The following is a 20,999-nucleotide window of genomic DNA, read 5'->3' as shown; positions in this document are numbered from 1 at the left end:
TTAAACTTTCTCAGCAAGGTGTGAGTATGTCTAGTGTCTATATGATGCTGTAAATGGCCAAATTAGCTTTTATTTTGTTAAATCAACTCAGTGCTGGCTAAGAAGGCTAACTGGCCTTCTGTGGAAGGTTAAAATGTGTAAATGAGCAGTCCTGCCTGGTGTAAACCAATGCGCTTGCAGAGGGAAGTACTTCTCCCTCCCATGGTGTGGAGGCTCCAGAGGGGGCTGGTGAGTAACCATTTCATGCAAACCTCCAGCAGCTAACAACTCGGTTTGCTGACAGCTAGGCTGGATTAGCAGCGATTGCCTGCAAGCAAAGAGCTGTGACTCACTCGCTGTTCATCTCCTGAGCCTTCCGATTTCCTCAGAATGTTCCTTGGAGTTAGGCTTAAATGAACTATTCATAATTATCTCTGGATATCTCCTTCTTCTTAAAGCTTTCCTAAGTCTGCAGGCAAATCAACTGTCCTGACTCTCCAGAATATTCCCCAGTTTACTGGGAGGGTGTGTGTGGGGTGAATTAAAAGGGTTTACTTTAGCTAAATTCTTTCATTGATACTACTCAAAGTGGTGTTGTGTGTTTTTGTTGTTGTTGTTTTCTGTTGTTGTTTGTCTTTACAATGAACATTTTCTGTAATTTTTCTGAAATCCTTCTGCTGGAACTTGGAGCATTCTCCCCAGCATTTACTTTCCTTTCCAGTTTTGGCTCTGGGATGCAACACAAACCATTTTAGCTCTAAAGATTTCTAGGGGTGAAAGAAAAATGATTAACCAGAATCAACTGGTGTTCCTGGCTGCCTGACTTACAAACCATCCCATCTTGAATTCACAGATTCACAGATTCACAGATTTCTCTAGGTTGGAAGAGACCTCAAGATCATCGAGTCCAACCTCCGACCTAACACTAAGTACTCCACTAAACCATATCCCTAAGCTCTACATCTAAACGTCTTTTAAAGACCTCCAGGGATGGTGACTCCACCACCTCCCTGGGCAGCCCGTTCCAATGCTTAATAACCCTTTCGGTAAAGAAGTACTTCCTAACATCCAACCTAAACCTCCCCTGTCGCAACTTTAGCCCATTCCCCCTCGTCCTGTCACTAGGCACGTGGGAGAATAGACCAACCCCCACCTCGCTACAGCCTCCTTTAAGGTAACTGTAGAGAGCGATGAGGTCGCCCCTGAGCCTCCTCTTCTCCAGGCTGAACAAGCCCAGCTCCCTCAGCCGCTCCTCGTAAGACTTGTTCTCCAGACCCCTCACCAGCTTGGTCGCCCTTCTCTGGACTCACTCGAGCACGTCCATGTCCTTCCTGTAGCGAGGGGCCCAAAACTGAACACAGTACTCGAGGTGTGGCCTCACCAGAGCCGAGTACAGGGGCACAATCACTTCCCTAGCCCTGCTGGCCACACTGCTTCTTATACAGGCCAGGATGCCGTTGGCCTTCTTGGCCACCTGAGCACACTGCTGGCTCATATTCAGCCGACTATCAACCAATACTCCCAGGTCCTTCTCGGCCAGGCAGCTTTCCAGCCACTCATCTCCCAGCCTGTAGCTCTGCTTGGGGTTGTTGCAGCCCAGGTGCAGGACCCGGCACTTGGCCTTGTTGAACTTCAAATTCACTGCAAAGTATTCCTGCTTCCTTTTCATCTGTGGTAGCACTTCATGATCACTGTTATCAGATGCTTCAACGAGAGTGCTGTGAGTGAGTCCACCTCAGGAGAGGGGGTTATGTGCAACTAATGAACACCTGAATGCAAGTGGAAGGCAAAGATTGAGCTGGTTGATTCAAGGACAGAGAGCCAGTACTGGAAATACTTGAGTTTCTCACACTATGCAAACAACCCCAATTAACCAGGATCTTCGTCAGCCAAGGCAATCTGTCTGACCCTGACTTTGCACGCTTACCTCCTTCTTTGGATTCCAGCAAAGTGCTTCAAAAATACTTCACGCTGTGCCCAGCAAGATTGAGGAAGAGATGGCTGCCCCTAGCACTTCTTGTCCTCTTGTGTCCTTTTTCACCTGTCACAAGCAATCAGGATGTTACAGTGCTGAAGTCAGGAGTGAAGTTGCTTCAAGGCCCATGGTACTGATTGTCCAGGAGCAGAGACTGCATAAAGTGCACCCTACCAGTGCGCTGTTACTGTCACACATGGGCAGAACTGAAGTCTTTTTCTAGACCCTTTGCAACTTGTGAGAGGTACTTTAATGATTTAGGAGCTGAAACATAACAACTCCATACGTTTTTTTTCTTCCTTCCTTTTCCTTTAAATGCCTCCTTAGAATTCTACCTTCATGTGGTACTTGAATTTCTGCCACAGCATTTCTTATTAATGCTGTAGAGTGTACACAACCTTGAGAGATGGCACTTCATTACATATTTGCAAGACGAGATTTTTTTTCATGGGCTACCTTAACGGGCTTGCGGTTTACTTCAGGTTAGGGCCAGTCACTGGATTTGCTGTATTTTTTTCCTTCTCTATTCCTTTTTTCTTGTCAACATGGCTACGTTCTTCCTATTCATAAAAGCAGCATGTTGCTCTTCAGTTTGAAAACATTGCATAATGTATATATTGGTGATTAAACAGGAAATATCTGAGAGGGAAGGAGGCTTGGAGAAAGCTTGTGGCGCCAAACAAACCTCTTCTATTTCCAGAGTTGTGCTTTCCAAAATATCTAGGCCTTGCACCTGTTTAACCGACACATCAGTCGGACAATAGTTTGCCTGTGTGTTGTTGATGTAGAATAGTAATGAGTCAATACCATAGTTTCTCTGCCCTGTAACTTGTTTTTAAGGAGAAGGGGGAAAAAACAGAGGAAAGAGATTGTGAATCTGTGTGTGTGTGTGTCCCTTCGTGCTCTTGGTTATTTAAGCATCTTAAAGAATCCTGCTGTGAATCTGGAGTGCCTGAGGCTGTGCAGCTTTGGGCTTCCTCGGACCCCACATGGTTTTCCCAGAGAGGTTTGTGCTGTTTTTTTTTCTGGGGAGCTGGAAGGAGCTTGCCTGTCCTGGGGAGCTGTCCCTTGGCCCTGCTTGCAAATGGCTGTAGTCACCTTCCTTCGGGCTGCGAAGGGCTGGAATGGTGCTCATCCAAGCCGGCTTCTTCTTTCCCGTCTGCATGGGACAACATAAGGTAGCGTCGCGGTTTTCCTTTTGGCAGCCTTGGAAGAAAAGGAGGGTGAGGAAGCTGGAGACCCACCCCTGCTTCCCTGGGCAGCTTTGCACCATTGTGGCATTTTGTGGCCATGGTGCAAACTCCTGACCACTTCAAATATGAGCCAGATAGCTCTGCGATCTAGTGATCTATTGGCAGAGTGATCCTCTAACATAATAACTGGCTGGCCGCCACTGTAGTCACATCTGGGTTTGACTCGTGTTCCCCTGTCAATAACCCAAACCCAGACAAGCAGCTTCCCCAGCAGCTGCGCAGAGGCGCGATGAAAGGCTCCGGCCTGGCTGCGGTGCGTTGGGAGCCCTGGTGTTGTTAATGGAAGCTGACAGTCGAACATCCCACTCCATCTGCTCCCAGTTTATACCTCGAGATTTATTGTCTCTTGAAAAGATAAAGACTTTCAAAACAGAATTACTGGTTCTGAAAGCTTCAGGGGTATCTGCCCTTCCATACTTTAAAGCTCAAAAGCAGAAGAAAGGTGTTTTTAAATGAAAGCAATGCCTTTTCCCCTGCCCCTCACTTAGGATTTTCAATTGTTTGGCTGATGGCTTGGCAATTGTTTGGCTTCAGGAACAGGGACTAACAGGTCTCTTGTGCTTCTACAGCCTGGACATGAGAGTTTTACTCATTCACAGCAGTAAGAGATGCACGAAGTATCCTGGCTAGCCCCAGAAGCTCAGCTGATTGGGGGAAGATGCCAGGAAGATTAAATGTGCTTTGGGTCCATCTCTTAGGATTTGGAAAGCAGGGTCCAGCCAGGCTGGGGACATCACCTTGGGAAAAGTTGATGGGGCTGGGCGGTGGGATCTTCAGCAAGCAAGGCAGCTGTGGCTGTGAAGTGGCAGAGGCTGCTTCTGGCTCATGCTGGAGCTGTTTGTGGAACTTGAGGAAAATGTTTTGGGGTGGACGTTTGCCAGAAGGCTTTATATACTCTTGTGAAGTTTATATAGCTGGAGGTAGCCTAGTGCTGGTTCAGCTGTGGACTTAAGTCCCCAGCTTGCAGCTGTGGCAAGTGCTGACGTTTGCAAAGCAGGTGAAACTCCTGTGTGGTAGGCTTGAAGGAGTCCTGCTGAGCTACTCCAGCTTCTGCCTTCTCAGTGCTGCAGAGGAAGGGAAGGGCAATGTTAATCCCGGAGGACCATGTACGTAGTACATGGAGCAGCAGTTAGGGTGGGAAGGGTTGTCTGTTTTCTAGAATGACACAAGAAACTTAATCACTAATATTCTTGTAAATATCACCTCAGTTTTAAGTCCTTACCCGTATTGGCTGAGTTTGAAAGTTTGATTTGATGTGTCTCATAATGAAAGGAAAAGCCCTGAAACTGAAAATCTATCAAAGCCAGAAAGAGGAAAATAAAAAGAAAAAATTGCAATGCTAAACTCTTCTGGTTTTCCCTCTAAAATCTAAAGAAAAAGCGAAGCCTAAAAAAGTAGCATCTGGATACAGATAGTTCAGAATAACAGCTGTGGTTTTTGCAACCTTGTGGGATGGATCATAGGCAGAGAATTGAAGAGACAGGTATAAAAACCATCAGTTGCATAGAATGAAGCTGAGGAATTTTGCCTTTACTGCCAATGTGCAGAGCTGTTAAGGTATTCACACCCATCTGAAACACCTAATGCTCGATTCCCTTGCTGGAGGACTTGGGCGTTGGGGAAAACAAACAAAACCCCACCACACACACAGTCAAGAGAATGACAAAGCTAGAATTGCTGTATGACTGAGGAAGAAAAATATTCACAAAGGAGGACAAGTGTTTGTCCAAATTTTTGAATTGTGGAAGTGTCAGATCACTTTAGGAGAACCTGCTGTTTCTAATAGGACAGTGTGTATTCCAGCTTCATTGAGTTGCTTCTGTTATGCTTAATTTGTTTATACTGCTTAATTGCCAACTGTTAAATAACTTGATTTAAAGTTTATCTGTTTTGCTTTTATTGGTAGAACAATCTCAAACATTTTTCCTCCTAGAAAACTAAATCCTAAGTATGTAGAACTCCTTTTCAAAACCTTAGAACGAACAAAATCTGTGTTAAAACAGCTAAAAGATGTTTCTCAGCCCTGGTCACAACTGACTGATAGCTTTACCCAATCTCCGCTGCATGTCAGGAGAGATTTGATATATGGTTAGTAAATTTGCTTGCAAAAAAATGTAGTTTTTCTGACAACGTACTTTGCAAATGTAAAATATAAAGTCAGAAAGAGTTTATCCTTAGCCACGGACATTTACTAATGTGAAAATGCCTTAAATTCTACTCAGACTGGGACGTTGGGTACAGAACATGCTTTCTTACCATTAAGATAGTTTTAAATTATTCTCTCAGGCTACAAATAATATATTGCTGATATTGTATATTCTTCATAATATTCTTCTTGTTAGATTACAGAGATCATCCCCATTATTGTTCGCATCCAGCAGTACCACCGGAAGTGCACAGAGTGCTGTGCTTGTTGTGATCAGGCAACTCGAGTTTTCCATGAGCCTCTTGGGCAAATCAGTGCCCCTTCTGCCCCTCATCCTTGAATCATAGAAGATGGGAACCTTGGGTTGATCCGCATTGAAATCTCTTTGCTCTTGGCTTCAGGGGAGATTTGAATCAGTCCTATAGTGAGAGCAAAACAGGAAATCACTGATTCAAATAGCCAGATTTGTTGAGTAATTATTGAAATGTTGCCATTGGTCATTTAACTGGAATTCTGTACACTGTATAAATAGAAATGGTGAAAAGTATCCTGCTGTAGTGCTTAAATAAGCATGTTATTAGAAAATTTTAGGAGAAAGCATGAGGAATGTTGCTGTGCTGGCAGCACAGCTCTGCGTTTTCTATTTTAGGGGGGGTGGGCGAGGCTCCTTGTTTTTCTTCCCCTTATCATGCTACTTGAAGGATTCTGATTTAAAGAGAAAAAGGAAAGGGGAGACCTAATTTGTAGAAAAGGAGGTTTTCAAACAAGCAAACACTCAGTGGGGATTAGATTATGAAAATTCCTCAATTCTGAAGATCTCAAATCTTGAGTCTTCTAATCCCCATGCGTGCTTTGGGGTTTTCCCCCCCAGTCTCTCTTGAGTTGTTCAAAACAGTTGTGCAGGGTAAGCTCTGTGGCAGGTCATGTAGCTGAGGGGTTTGTGTGTGTCGCATAGAAGAGTGTGGTCAGCGTGCTAGAAGCCAGGGTTCATTTTCTTCTGTAAAGAAAAAAAAAAAAGAAAAAACTTTGGCTCTTCCAGTGATCCAAAAAATATTATGAATGTCCTTTGGAACTTGAAGATTAAATATCTGCAATGGGACTTCCATTATAGGTGCAACATCTAATTTCAAAGATAGCTTCTGAAAACACAGAAAGCGAAGTCCTTCAGGACCTCATGCCACCTTGCAAGGGGACTGGTAAAATGGTAGTGAAATAGTTCTGAGAGATGTTACATGGCTGATCATGGCATGTGTGTTCGTTAGTGATTGACTAGTCACAAAATTATCTCATGTTCCCAGCCCATGCTTTGAAACAAGGGGTTTGTCTGATGCTACTAAAATGTTTCCTTGTTTTTAAGTTCCCAAAGTTAGCAAGTGCTGTAGGACAACAAAAATGGGCTGCTCTGTTTTCTTACGTTGAAGGTAGAAGTGGAGGAAAACAATATACAGCTGTTTAGATGACATTATATAGAAAAGTCTAAATTGACCAGCTGTAGAAAATGAGTAGAAATGGGCATTAAAACTTAGAGTGAGAGTTGAAGCTGAATCCTTTCTATCTGCATGTTGTACCATTGACCTTTTGTTATCTGGCCAGAAAGTTGATAATGTGGTAGCTAATGATGAAGCAACAAATTTGTCCTCATTTTTTTAAATACCACACTGCAGTATTAATGTGAGCTGCCCTGTGAAAATCTATCCCTTTTAACAATCCTGCTGACAGCTGTTTTCCTCAGCCCTTGATTCACGGCTCATCTGGTGACTGCCGATTGCCCTTACGGCCGCGCTGGCATTTCTGTTTCCATGGCACTGGTTTGCACATGGAGGCAGTGCTGGAGTGTGTGCCTTGCATGCTCCTACTGGGTTAATTGTTCTCATCTGGGGCAGAGGTGTCGGGCAGCTGCCTAAATGAAGTTTGCTGAGGATGAAGTATGAATCCGTAAACTTGACCTGCCAGTGACCAAGAACTTGTTGTGGTATCTCATAATTATTAATTTTTTTAATGTAAAAGTAGTACCATAAGCTTTGCCTTGCTTTTTCTGACGGTATGGGTATTAAGCTGTAAGTGAAGGGTAATGTGTTCAATTATCTTCATGATTTAGAAAATTAAACACCTGTTTTGAATGGGATCTTTTCCGCTGTTTTAGTGTCCGAAGTTTCAGTTTCAGCAACCCAGTTGATGGCACAACGCTACGCGTGCCAGCTCTGCTGCTTTGATGAGAGCAGCTGCTGTGCTGGTGGGCACGTGCAGCCGACAGGAGGGGATTAAAGCTTCCCAAATGGAGAGAGGTATTTGTACGTGCCATGGATGCTTTGTGCCTTACAAGTGTACCCCAAATCTTTCCTTTGAAGGATGACTACCTCACTCTTTGTGAATATACACACAAATGCCTTCACTTGTACTCTCTAATTAACACACACAAAAAAGAAGAAAAAAAAAAAACAACCAACAGTAAGAAAGCATTTGAAAGGATTTAAGATTTCTCAGTCAGTAAGTTAAAAGTATTGGCTCCGCAGCAAATGAGACCTAAAGGCCTCCACTATGCATCCTCCCTAAAATGGGGAATGCATCATCACTAGCAATGTATGCAAGGTTGAAAACATGCCTTACTGCAAAGCTTGAGGCACTTGGCACCCAGTGCATGGGACTCAGATGCTCTGGAAACTTGTCTCTCAGTGCCTGTGCTCCCTGAGGTTCTCCATGCAGAAGTAAGCCGAGCTGCCATATGATCCCTTCCCAGGAAGGAGGAGATGAACACAGTGCTTTCCTGAACACCAGGGAGCCTGGGACAGCACTGGAGGTCAGCAGCACTCGGGAGGGTAATGTACATCTCCGCTGCATGGAGGACTGGGTCTGGGCCAAAAGAGAAATGGATTCTTGGCATGTGCCCATCTCGCTACCCAGCCAGCTCCCCAAGGTCACGCAGGAGTTTTGTGTGTGGATGGAAGGGGCTTGGGACCAGCCTCTGCAATCTGGACTGGGATAGCTCATTGTGAAGACATGCCCAGGCGGTTTGCATGGCACCTCCCAGCAATTCTGGAGAAAATGGGGTGCTGACAACAAAATTGGACTGATTTTGACGATAAGACTTGTGCTTCCTTCCTGCTTCTCCCAGCCTTGTTTATTGTTTTATTTCAATTCCTCTACCAAATTAAGCAGATAAATGTGGGCAGCAGCCTCTGTCTCTGTTCTCCCTCATCAGCACCCAGGCAAAGGGGCTTTTCTTGGGATGGCTCTGGCTGGCAAAGCCTCCAGCATGACCTGTGCCTCGCGGGGCAGGTGGAACTGAGAGACAGAGATGTGCTGCCAGAGACCTCAGTGCGACCTGGAGAGGAAGTCTTTAGCATTGAAATAACAGTTTGCAGGTGCCAAAAAAGGGATTATTAGAAAAATCTGTCAGTAGTATTCTATTCTCCACTCAAAAGTGCTAACTTTGAATTTTTTTTTAAGAGGGCATTTGATATGCCTTGTTATCCTTGTGAGATCACCCTATAGATATAGTTCTCTTAATTGCGACGTGCTTAATTGAGACAGCCACTTTTACTGGGACATCTCCCAGGGAACCATCTTCACCTAATGATTATCAATGCCAATGGTTGTTGCCTAATCAGGTCAGTGCCATAAATCCCACTTAACAAGAATGCATTCAGTGAGTATCAAGTGATTAAACAGGTGTTAAAGAAGTGTGGGATGCTGTGTTTAAACACAGAGAAAACCAAAACAACACGAAAAGCAGTAGGTTGGGATCTCAAAATAGTAAGTGCTATCTTTATCCCTTCTTTTCATTTAGTCAAGGGCTTCCTATGGTAAGTCTCAAATCTCACTTGGAATTTTTCATCTTCATGGGGGGAGTGCTCCTTTGAATGAAAGCTGAGCTGATGCTCAGGGAGTCTGCACCGGTTCCTGACTGCTCTGATTAGGTTTGCTACTTATGCGGGACTTCCCAAAGATCCTTAAATACTTTAGGAATTTATATATGTTCAGGGATGTTACTTTGTTGTTGTTGCTTAACGATAGTTGATATAGCGTAGCCATAGAAGAGAGCAGTGTGCCCTGGAGCTGGGTAGCTGGATCCTTCTGCCGCTATTGATTTAAGAGCCTTATGGTAATGCAGAAAGCCAATAGTGTGTAGTGCTGATATGGCCCCTTATTTTCCAGGCGCTGCGAGAATGCTTACAGTCCCTGCATCCTGCTGCTGCCTCCTTGTCCTGAATACAAATGGAAGCTGTTGTCTGGTTTTGTTCCCCTCTGCAAATGCAAGCAGGCCAGAAGCGCGCCTCCATTTCCCATGGCGCAACTTAGCCCTTAATGGGGAGGTTTATTGTGTCAGGATTCTGCTGTGCAAGTTGTGTTCTCCATTTTTGATCTGATTGCGCCCTATAATCCCTATTGATTTAACAAAATGCAATTGTGACATATCTTGTGAGTATGCAGTACTGAATTGAATGTGGGAGAGAAGCTTAATCAGCTCTCTGTAAAAAAAAAAAAAAAAAAAAAAAGAGAACAAAAGGTGCATATTTTCTAACAGAAAACTACTATTTGATATACAAATTCTAGGGTGTCATGCAAACCTCTGCAGTGCGAGGATCTTCATGGTAGCAGTGAGTCTGCCCCACTGATTTGATGTGAAATGCGTACAGGTCTCCATGTGCATCTGAATAAACCAGCTAGCCACAGTTACTTTACTTCACCTTCTGTAAGCAGGCCTCTATGGCATTCACATGGCCCCAATTACTCTAACATTTTGTTTGCAGACTTCTAGGTTTTCCCAGATGTTTTCCTAGCAACCATGCCAGCTTTGAGAGTTGTCATTTTGTATTTGTTGAATGTCAGCTAAGGAAGAATCTCTGGACTTTTTTTGGGTCAGATCTCAGTATCTGTTTCAATTGAAGGGTGGATTTCTTTTTTTAATTTAAGTAATTACTATCAGGCACAAAACTGTAGTGCAAAGAAGCACCATCCCTCTTTTCTTGATGCCTTTCCTGCTCTCTGTTAGGCAGAGGCTGTAGTTCTGTCCAGCCCTTTTGTGGAGGTTAACTTTATTTTACCTCCCAGTCTGTTTTATGTTCCCTTTGGTCTTCAATAATATAATGACTAACAAACACCAGAGAAAAAATGCATCTTTTGCTCTAGAAAGATTTTTATGCATTGAATATCTCCATTGTAGTATAATAACTTCTTGAAATATACTAAAATGTCATTTAAAATCTCAGTTCTCCTACCCCCTTCTTCCTCATTCTACGCACTAATTTAATGGATCATTAGGAGTTTTAAATAGAAATAGCTCTATATTCTGTTACACAGCAAGCTCGGTGTCGCAAGACATTTTGGAACTTGCAGGAAGCAAGGCTGGCATTATAGCAGCTACTTCATTTTTGCTGTGCTTCTCTAGCTTCAGTACACAGCCACCAGATGCAGAGGGACAGGTTGTGATAAATCTTTAATAGGAGCCTTACTTAATATTGCAGAACTAAAAACTTCCATAGGAATGGAAGAGATGTTACTGGCACATATTCACAGCATCACGCAAGGTATGTGCCTGAGCTGGGTGAATTTTGATTCTGGCACAAAAGCGAAACCTATGTAACTTAAAATACTGCCCTTGTAAAGTACTGAGTTACTCAGCTTCTTTTGATAGACTTCTGAAATTTTGCACTACTTTTATTTCATTTGTAGATAAAAAGTTCCAAACAAGCACAGAATGTAGTCCTTGTTCAGCAGTTACGGCTGCAGAGGGAGAGGCCAGCAAAATTCATCCTTGGGGTGAGCCCTGTGCAGTTGTCCCAGCCGTGGGCTCCAGCTGCTGTGGCTTGCAAGCCCAATGGCCTCCTTGTCAGGCTTTCTGGTGGTGCTCAGTGTTTCCAGCCCACTGTAGTCCTTGTTAGAGGAAGGCAAAGGTTGCAAACCTCTCTCTCTCTACCAGAGCTAGTCTTGCTCAGGCTCCTCAAGCATTTAGGAATGACAGTTACAGAGCCTGGCACTATGTACCGGCTTTCTCATGTTTTTCTCTTCTCTTATTTTATTCCCTGGTGCAGTAGGTTCTCCATTCTTTCTGTGGGCTGGGTCTTTTCTAGCAGAAAGTGATTCAGACTGTTCTAGTGTAATGCAGCAAGTCCTTGTGCATTACGTCAAAACACTTCTTTCCCTGCTTACTCCTGCAGCGTTTGCTTATAGTAGGAATAGTCCGGGTTTGACCTGTTGCCTTTGTTGATTGTAAGATGACCAGTGAGGGAGCGTGTTTTGGGAGAGGTGAGGATGTGGGAAAGACAGCGCAATTCTCCAAGAACTCTGCTGTGTTATTTGTACAACCCACAAAATAACCTGTTAAAAATATGCAAAAAGGTCAGTGAGATAATGGAGGGATTTAGCTACCTGGGCACCAGTGGCTGTGATCCATTAAAAAGGAAATAAAATGGGAGCTAAGTGTGTGCTGCTAGCCTTGGCTTGCTTCCTAATTCAAAATACGTGTGAACTGGCAAAGGAGAGAGCAATGCTAGTAATTCAGAGAATAATGAGTGAGGATGTGAGACTAGAAGTGAAACAGCTGTGAAGGAGCTAACAGAAAATAAAAGTTTAACCGAGCGGATGTTAAACATACCTGAAAGATGAGATTGAATCAGTGAATTCAGAAGAGGTGTAGAGGAATGAGAAAGAAATATGTATTAACACCAGAGTCTTCCATACAGATATTAAGAGTAGCTCACTGCTAGATGTTGAGTTCTTTGAACAATTTGCCTAAATGGGAACTAACTGAGCCCTTCTGAAACTTCTGAAATTTTGGTCCCAATGGTGAGTATCAAATGCTCGGAAACCCTGGCCATAGGTGGGATAAGAACCCTGTAATTTATTCCAAGTCTGAATTCTTTCCGTGCCAGCAGCCATCCTTTGGGGGCACAACTGGCTTGCTTTAATCCCTCCCATCACACTGCTATGGCTGCCTTTCGCTGTTAATGGCTGTCTTGCTTTGCAACTTATTTTAAGGGGTTTGGATCTGTTGTTTGGTTCCCATCCTAGAGGACTGATGCAGTTTAATTAATCCAAAGATCAAAAACTATTTTTTGCCTGGACTTTTCCCTTTGATTTTTTTTCCTGGCTTAACTAATCCAGTAGGAAACATATTCTCATCAACAGAGATCTGATCACACAGGTCCCCCACAGCAACGTTGTGCTTCTGTAGCAGGAGAGAAGTGATTAAAGACAGAAAAAATAACAAACAAATAAGGTGAAGAAAACCAGAACAAATCCTCTGCCCCCAAACCTTACTTCTTCTCAGAGCTGCGTGTTTTGGGACTGTGCGGATCAGTGAGGAAGTGCACTGTGTGATTAAAGGAAGGAAATCAGCTGTTCAGATAACTAAAATAAAGCCAAAGAAAACAGATGAATAGGTAAACAGAAGAAAGAAAGAATAGGTGCAATTAACGTGTAGCAATAACAAATCATGGGAATGGGAGGTTATAGGTGCTTGCTGGAAGCAAACAGAGAATGAGAGGAAGATGGGGGAAAAGAGAACTTCTCCTTCCCGCCAGCTTGATGTATCTTCCAGTCAGTCACCCTTCAGAAAATGTGAAAGGATTTTGGCACCCAAAAATAGGTCTGGATTTTCTGTATTATTCACCCTTGCATTACAGGTTGTACCCATTAATGGGTCCCACTGGCACCAAAATCCATGTTGCCATTTTCAGAAGGCCTCAGCCTCTGAAAGGAGAGGGACTTGAAAATAATCTTCCAGTGGCTCCTGAGCTGTTTTGAAAATGTAGCTTGTCAGGATCTTGTCAGATTTGCATGCTTGAAGATTGGTATTTGTGGTCTGAATGGGTTCATGAGCATCTTGTCACAGTGAAGATAGGTTGTAATGTTTTTTTTGGAAATCAGTATTCTTTATATACACAGTGTTTTATGACTTGTAGTTTTCTGTACTGGCCTCTTGTCTGTAGCTTCTTAGAAATATTTTGACATGCTTCTGTGGCAGTGACAGTGTAGAGACCCATGTTCCTTGTGTTCTCGGTTTGGTGCTTGCTGGTCAACGAGAACCAGAAACTTAGAACAAGAAAGTTAGGTGGTTTAGTGGCTGCACTAAAAGCTAGCTCACTGTCGTATGTGGCCATCGAGCTGGGTTATTCTTCTGTCTTGAAAGGTGTGTCAAATTAAGTTCTGGCTTTAGGCTTTTGGACTCAGTTCCTCCTTTTCTTTCTCAGGGAAATGATGTTATTGACTTGAACAAGTGAGTTTAGTTGGTTTGGGTAGAATAGTTAAAGCTCTCTTTTCTCATTAAGATGCCATTTTTACATATGCTTTATAAGCTGGAAGCTAAGTAAATCAACTGGGGATACACTGAGTAGCAGGCAGTGGTAGAAAGGCTCACTGCTGGAACCGCTGGGCAGAATCCACTGCTGTAAGGTCCGGGCTCATCTTCGCTACACGTGAGTCCCACGCAGGGAAAGTTTGAACACCTTGTTAGGTACAGCTCTGAAGATGCACTGGAAGCAATTCTCTTTAATGGGAATAAACGGCAATTAGAAGTTAATTGCCTCTCCGGTAGATGATTAACATTCAGCCTTCCAGATAGCCTTTCCATACTTCTGATAGGATGTGTAGCTTATGTTTAGTCACGAAAACCCAGGAGCGGGGAGTCTGACGTTGCCATCTCTGTGGTTTGCACTTTCTGTATTGGCTTTCCTACTTTTTCAGATCTGATTCCACCCTGTCTCTCTCCAGATACTCCTTATTAAAATAATACTTTGTGAAGTGACAGGCACACAAAAATCTGGAAAAAGAAATGAAGCAGAGGATGAGTTGAGGTGCTGATAAAAGGCAATCAGCTGGAAAGAGCAAAGCATGAGGCATCCAATGTGATCTGTCTGGCATGTGCCTAATTAGCATGTGCCTTCAGGCTTGCAGCCGGGCAAGAGATGGGAAGTTCACTCAGCAAGTTCACTTGTGGTCTCTGCACAGCTTTTCACACACGGAGGGGGAAAAAAAGAAAAGGTGAAAAAACTGTTTGCTAGGATGAGCAATAGGACCCTGAAAGGCAATGTAGAAAACAAAAAGGCTTTGCTCGAGTACTGAAGCAGCTAATAAGGTAATTAGAACTGTGAAAAGTTGACAAAGCACTAGAGCAAGATGAATTGCATCCCCAAATGCTACGGGAAATGGGCAAGGAACTAGAACAGCCTCCCTAAATGAACTTTTGACACGTAACCCTCATTAACTGTAACAGAAATTGCAGGTATGACACAAAAACATTTCTCTCCTTTTAAAGTGCAGAGCTCCCAGAGGACTGGGAAGGTGGTGGACATAATGTGCACAGTTTACAAGGAAAACAAGGAGGAATAAAAATATTACAGATGTACTTGCTAACAATGAGAAAAACTGGGGAGAGAGGAAGTTGCTGAAAGTTGGTGGAAATATTTACCAGGAGTGGTAGAACTGCCATTGGAATAGCTAAAAGCCAAAAGTTAAGTACAAGTGTTTTCATTCCCAATTTATATGCAGTTAAATTAGCATCGCTGTAATTGAAGAGTAGGGACTGTATTGCGGCGTGTTTGCCTTGGCTCTAGCCAAAGACAGCGCTGAGTGCTGCATGGGCTTCCAAGCACTGCTGTGGTACAGATAATAACAATTCTGTCAATCTTTGCAGCTTTTCCTGACGTACTTCTGGCCTGACGCACCCCTCCTTTCCTGCCCATCACCTTGCCATCATTTAGTATAAAACCAACAGCAACAACAAAAAGCTATGAAGGAAATTTTAACAAAATATTTACCTGTGGAGGTGCTGACACTTGCTGCTTTTATGGGGTTGCAAAAGAACACAGCAGTCCTTTGTTGGAGTCAGACTTCATGCTCCATTTTTGTCTTCCCTGAAAATAGTTTATGCACTTGTTAAAATACATTATTTGCAGCACTTGTCTAGAGGAGAACATTGTTTTCCTTTGTTTTTTCCTCTTCCTTCTGAGTGCGTGAAACTAATCAGGTTGTTTCTGTTCAGAAAAAAAAAGAGGGACTTTTTAAAATTCTGTATTTTGTTTACATCTGTAACATTGCTTTATAAAAATGCAAGGCTGTGCTATGCTTCGGTTCCTTGCATGAATCCTACATACATGCATTACTTCTCTGGCAATATATTCTGAGTTTTTTCAGATCACGTTTAAAAATACTTCATCCAGTTGATATGAAGGCAACCCTGAAAATAGTAGACTAAGGGTAATATCTTTGTATTTCCTATTGACATAAGGTATTTCCATACTGAAATGCCCTTGTGGATATACGTTCTTTTCTCCTGACCTGATTTTGCTCATTTTTGGTGTGGTACAGTAGTCCTTAGTACTCTTTTGAAAGTGATGAATACCTTCTGTTAGGCAGAGTGAATGAAGGCTTTTGCAATCTAGTGTTATAAAAGTAGATTCAGCCTCATTAAGATGAAGGGAAAGACTCCCATTGATTTCAGTGGAGTTGATTCAGGCTCATATCCTCAATTTAATGAAAAACATTATCCACATGACTGTCATTAACTCTGTTTGCAAAACAGACAGCAAGATATGACTCCAGATTTCTTCCGAGACATACTATGATGATGATCATCATCCTGTAGAGCAGACAAATGTACCTTGTGTTTAGAAGAGGATCGTTTACTGCCTGAATTTTGCCATGCATTTTTTCACATTACACCTGTTTTCCTCTTAGAATAATTTACTCTCTGAATGCACGAGAAAAAATTCACTGCAGTCTTTGTAGGCGTTCATTTCCTAAATTCAAACCACTGGCTTGGCCACGGGCGGTGATTCAGCAAACCTTAGTGGGTTTACCCAGAGGGCTGGAGGCAGGGCCGTATTATCGGCGGAGGTTCTGTTGTCAGGTCAGCACTCATGTGCCACTTTCACTTCTGCAGGGGAGCAGGTGGGCTCGCAGGAGTGCCCACGTGAAAGCAGAGCCGTGGGGTGTTAACCCACGGTCCCATGGCTGAGAGCATCCCCCAGCAGAGGGCTGTGTGGCCCTGCGCTGGGGTAATGGGCAAATGGGTCACCGCCTGGATTTTAGCTTTAGTGTTTCCTTATCGGAATGGTGACCAGCGCGCGCTTTTGGGAAAGCTACCGTAATGCATCATTGTAGTTTTTGTTTAGTGGTAGGAAATGTCGTTTCCTTGCACTTTTTAACCTTGTGAACTCGTTTTAAAAATTGTGACTCGTATCAGGAGGGCAAGATGCCAAGGCACAATCAGCTAACACAAAGGAAACTAAATTTGGACCGGCAATATGAAAAATCTAGTCCATTGAAATCAGTGGTGAAATTCCCATTGATGTCAGAGGTGCTGTTATTTTACCCTTGGTTTTCATGGTTTTTATATGTTCATAAGTCCTGTGAAGTTGCAGTTACATCCTAAGCCTCGTGATATTTGGCTTTGCCTTTAAAGCCCAATTCCTGCAGTCCCATGATTATGTGGCAGTCAGGTTTGTGCTTGTGTTCAGAAAGGAATTTTCTTGCTTTCATAGTTGAAAAAACTATGAAATAGTTACAAAATGAACAAGAAGGGAAACAACAGAGAAGCTGAAATGCATTATGTTCTAAAACCATACAGTACGTGAGCTTGTTTGAAGGTTTGCTTGGTGTCACTGGGCACAAATATAAAATACGAGCTGTCACGGGGGTGGAGCCCTGGATGTACGTTTGGTGGTAGAGGTGGGACAATATCCCAAACCAGTATTTTTTCCAGCTAATGGAAGTGACATTGGAGAGTGTTTTTTAAAAAAAGAGAAGCATGTGCCAACTTCACAGTACTGACGTACAATTCAAAACAGATTAAAAGGAGATTAAATGCCTTTGAAGATGGCAGGCTCTGCCAACACCATAGGTCTGCTGACTGTCGGCTCTGCAGCCGTGCAGGTCACAGTGTTTTTTGTGGGCACATCTTTCAAGTGTCACAGGATCTCTCAATTCCTTTCTGCAAAGGGAGGAGCTATGATGTGGGCTGCATGTCCCGGTTTCTTATTTTGAAGTGGTTGCCAAACATTCTCTTCAAAGGTGATATATTTTAAGGAATTTCTTGCTTGTTTATCTTTTTAAGTTGATTTCCTCGGGGGGTGGTGTTTGTTTGTTTTTTTTGGTTCTTCTGGTGCATGCACGAGGAAGATTGGGCTTGGAAGGGCAGAGGGGGCCTGTTTACTTTTTGCCACAAAAGAAATTTTTCTCTTCTCCCTTGTGGCTAAACAACAAGCTGTCAAATACTAGGATAAGTTGAAGCTGACTGTCCATAACATGCACCATTGGTACAAACAAACCAAAAGTATTTTTTATGTATGTTTTTAAGCTCATATGCAATTTAAAATTAGCCCCCAAATTAGTTTGGCTTGGCTGCTCGTGGGAAGACACGCAATTCCTTCCCAAATTCAAGTACGGCTACATGCTGCCATTTGCTGTATGTACTCAAGACAAGGTCAGATGCTGATAGCAAGAGATTCGTGAGGAAATACGTACTAATGCTGCAAAACAGCAGCAGGATGTAAATGGGCTCCTCTTGGAAAACAGCAAGGAAAAAATAGGGTTAATTTATCTTCTCCATCTTCTCATAGAAAACATTCAGTCAGCATTTAAAGAGGATGTCTTTCTAAGACCTTAATTTAAAATGAAAAACTGATTTCTCTCTCTCTCTCTTCTCCTGCCTCTTTTCCAAGTGAATGTTTTGAAATAAAGCTCTCGGGGCTCCTTCTCTTCTTGCTCCAAAACCAAAAGTGTGCACAAATTGCAGAAGAGCGCAGGTACAGGACATTTTTAGAAAATACGAGGAATAATTGAACAGAAAGTGGAGAAAGAAGTTAACAGGCAATGCGATGAAGAGTCTTACCCCGGTCTCACTCACGCATCCACGCATCTAGTTTTGCAGTAGTGGTGAGAAAAGATGAGGGGAGATGAGGGTGGAAGCTCCTCTGCTGTCCCCTTCTGAGAAGTGGCATAGGCTCAAGTTTTTTGGTGCTCGTCCCTCAGCCACGCTATGGCTTCTCCATTTTGTGTGTGTGTCGGGAGGGCAGCAGCAATGCTTTGCTTCCAGCACCCAGGGAAGAGTCTGTGCTTGGTTTGGCACCAGTCAGTGGTGCTGCCTGCCCCCTAAAGTAGGGGTGTTCTGGTGCTGAAAACAGCTTTTTCTTTCTGCCTCTTGCTTGTCTGTGCTGGCCAGCCAAAGGATGCGCTTGCTCCACCTTAACGGGTAATGACATGCTAAATGAACCCTTGGCACTTCATTCTGGTCAGAGTGAGCATCCTGAGCCTGAAGTAAGAGTACATTGGGTTTGTGTGAGGGAAGGAGATTCTATTTGCGTCGAGGGGTCATTTGTGAAACCCTAACATTGCACACCCAAGCCCAGCACCGGGTATGTGCGGTTGAAATTGCTGGCAGAAAGCATTCTTACAGTGTGTCTGGTGTCAGGAACGGCTGCCAGCCAGTCTGTTTGCCTGCTTTAACTTCTTTTAAGTGAAAATGAACCTCAGAGCATCACTGCCCAAATGCAATCTCTACAGCTGTTTAAGGGTCTCCTTTGAAAGTCACACAAAAAACACCCCATCCTACAGCGCAGCTGCTCCAAGCCTGGTGTTGCAAGATCCCATCACTGAGGTCCGGTGCCCAAATTCAGGCACTGTTGCTCTGAATGCAGCTACTGCTCGCCTGACCACTTATCCTGTGTGTATTACAGGAACGGAAATATTGAAAGAGGGAGACGAAACCACAGAAAGGGAGTGGCAGATGAATGGAAGCGGGAGCTGCAGGTTGTGAGATGTAATGCTGTGAGCGCCCACACGTAGTCAGCGCAGCTATTACGCTTTACGGAGTGCCAGTCTGTTACTTTAAGCAAATGTCTGCTTCTGAATTTCCCATCTAACCGTTTTGAGTGTTTTAGACCCTGCCCATGCATAGAACAGTTTAGTACTGAATTACATGGATGCATGGCTAGCATTAGTGTCGTCTTATCACCGCTCTTGTTTTCATTATAAAGAGTGCGGACCCTAAAGTAACATTTCTATTCTGCTGATGATTTTGGAGCAGTTTTTAACAGATACCTCAAGTAGCAGAAATGGAAATCGGGTCTTAAAATTCCCCTTCCCTCTTGCCTGCTGCTCCGTACTCAGCAACACCTTGTGCTGTGTTAGCAAGATGCTGGGGAAGGGCAGCTGCGGCAATTAGTTGGGGTAGCGACTTCCAGCACTCTGCTTTAGGAATTTGTGTTGTGCACAACCTTCCCTTGACTGCGGGCAGCTGCTGAAACCACCCACCAGTGCCGGCTGGGGACCGCGCACAGGATTCCCTAGAAACGGTATCTGGTTTTATGTTCAGTAAACCCTTTGCTTTGCAGGTCAAAGCGGGAGAAGCCTGCAGTTTTAAAAGAAGGAAGCGTGGTGTTCAGAGAGCTGAATGCCTCCGGGCAGGTGAGTGCTTGGGCACTGCGTGGCAGCCAGCACCGCGCTGTCCCTGGCACTGGGATCGAACCCTCTGGGCAACTAGATGCCCCCCACAGGGGCCCTGGCTTTGAGGAGTACCTGGAAAGGCTGACATCAATTTCAGCCCACCTAAACTCCTCAGCCAGCAGCCCTAAATTGCAGATGGGGTCTGTCTGCTCACCATCCCAACAAGATCCTGCTCAAAATGCTCTTCTCTCCAGGTTGTGTGAACTCTTGCTCCTTACCGGAGCAGGGTCGAGCCCATCATGTTATCTCGCCTATGGAAGCAGGGACAACAACTGTTGGTGGCCCTCAGCCTGGCCTCAAAGCATGGCTGGTAGTTGGTGGGTGCACACTGCCTTCTTCCCAAGGAAGCTGTGCACTGTACACTGCCTGACCGAGGTGTAATCCCTGCATAAACACCGTGTGCAGTACTGAACTCCGCTGCTGCTCTCGGCTGTGTACCTACCCTAAGGTTATTAGTGTGGCCCTGTGTCCCTGCAATCTCTCACTTGGGGACTGCAAAAACTGGGCAATATCTGACCCTTTGTCTTTACAAATGACATGCAAAGAAAGGTATTAAAACAGGGCTTCACAGTTACCCTTCGGGTTTGGTTTTTTTTTTTTGGTAGAGGTGCAGTTCAAAGCAGAATGCACACATTTGTACTGTAGTTACTGCACAGCAGTTTATTACTGGAGCTTTTTTTTGGTCTGCCACAATTTACAAGACTTCTGTTGCCATGCTGGCTTAAAAACGGATGTTCCAAGTGCAGCTTTGCCAAAGTTCCTCTGTCCTCCAAGAGTCATAGCAGACTCGGTAAGTCATACAAGCTCGTTTCTCAGAGGAATTATTTTTGGCCGCCTTCCTCCATTAGCACTACCAGTACTTACACCATTTATTCCGGTGGGAGCTGTGCAACTCCCACACCTAGTGCATTTGCAAATTCCAGCCTGAAGCTTGCTGTTATTATCACTAGCTAGAAGATTCGTGCAAAAAGGAGCATGGTATGAGTGAAAGCAGGGCAGATGCATCGAGATGTGGTTACTTGCAAAGAGCCCTGAAAACAAGTGAAGATGGACTTTGTTTCTTGTCATGTATTTGATAATGAAACTACTTTTAAAAAAAAAAACAAAACTCTTCACCTTTCTGTATGAAAAGTTTTGGCTGTCCCAGGAGCAGAAGAGGGAAGCTCAGATGTAGTAGGGCAATAAACTGCAATCTGCCTAA

General features: G+C 43.8%; 1 protein-coding gene and 1 long non-coding RNA gene across 12 annotated transcripts in view; one reads left to right on the top strand and one right to left on the bottom strand.

Annotated features, from left to right (window-relative positions):
- The window catches only part of PLCB1 (phospholipase C beta 1), a 415,710-nt gene that overhangs the window by 95,177 nt on the left and 299,534 nt on the right, over positions 1-20,999 (top strand). The window lies entirely within an intron of this gene.
- On the bottom strand, positions 694-19,680 carry LOC308192233. 2 transcript variants are annotated; one of them, XR_013948663.1, is made up of 3 exons: positions 18,186-19,680; positions 1,611-15,327; positions 694-819 (listed from the first exon to the last, which is right to left on the bottom strand). It is a non-coding gene; the product is annotated as an uncharacterized lncRNA (long non-coding RNA). The 2 variants fall into 2 exon arrangements; XR_013948664.1 differs by lacking the exon at positions 18,186-19,680 and having other exon boundaries at positions 1,611-14,114; positions 15,112-18,006.

Source organism: Anser brachyrhynchus (genome assembly GCF_964034855.1).
Source record: "Anser brachyrhynchus genome assembly, chromosome: 3".
NCBI classification, from domain to species: Eukaryota; Metazoa; Chordata; class Aves; order Anseriformes; family Anatidae; genus Anser; species Anser brachyrhynchus.
This window is presented reverse-complemented; position numbering and strand designations above follow the sequence as displayed.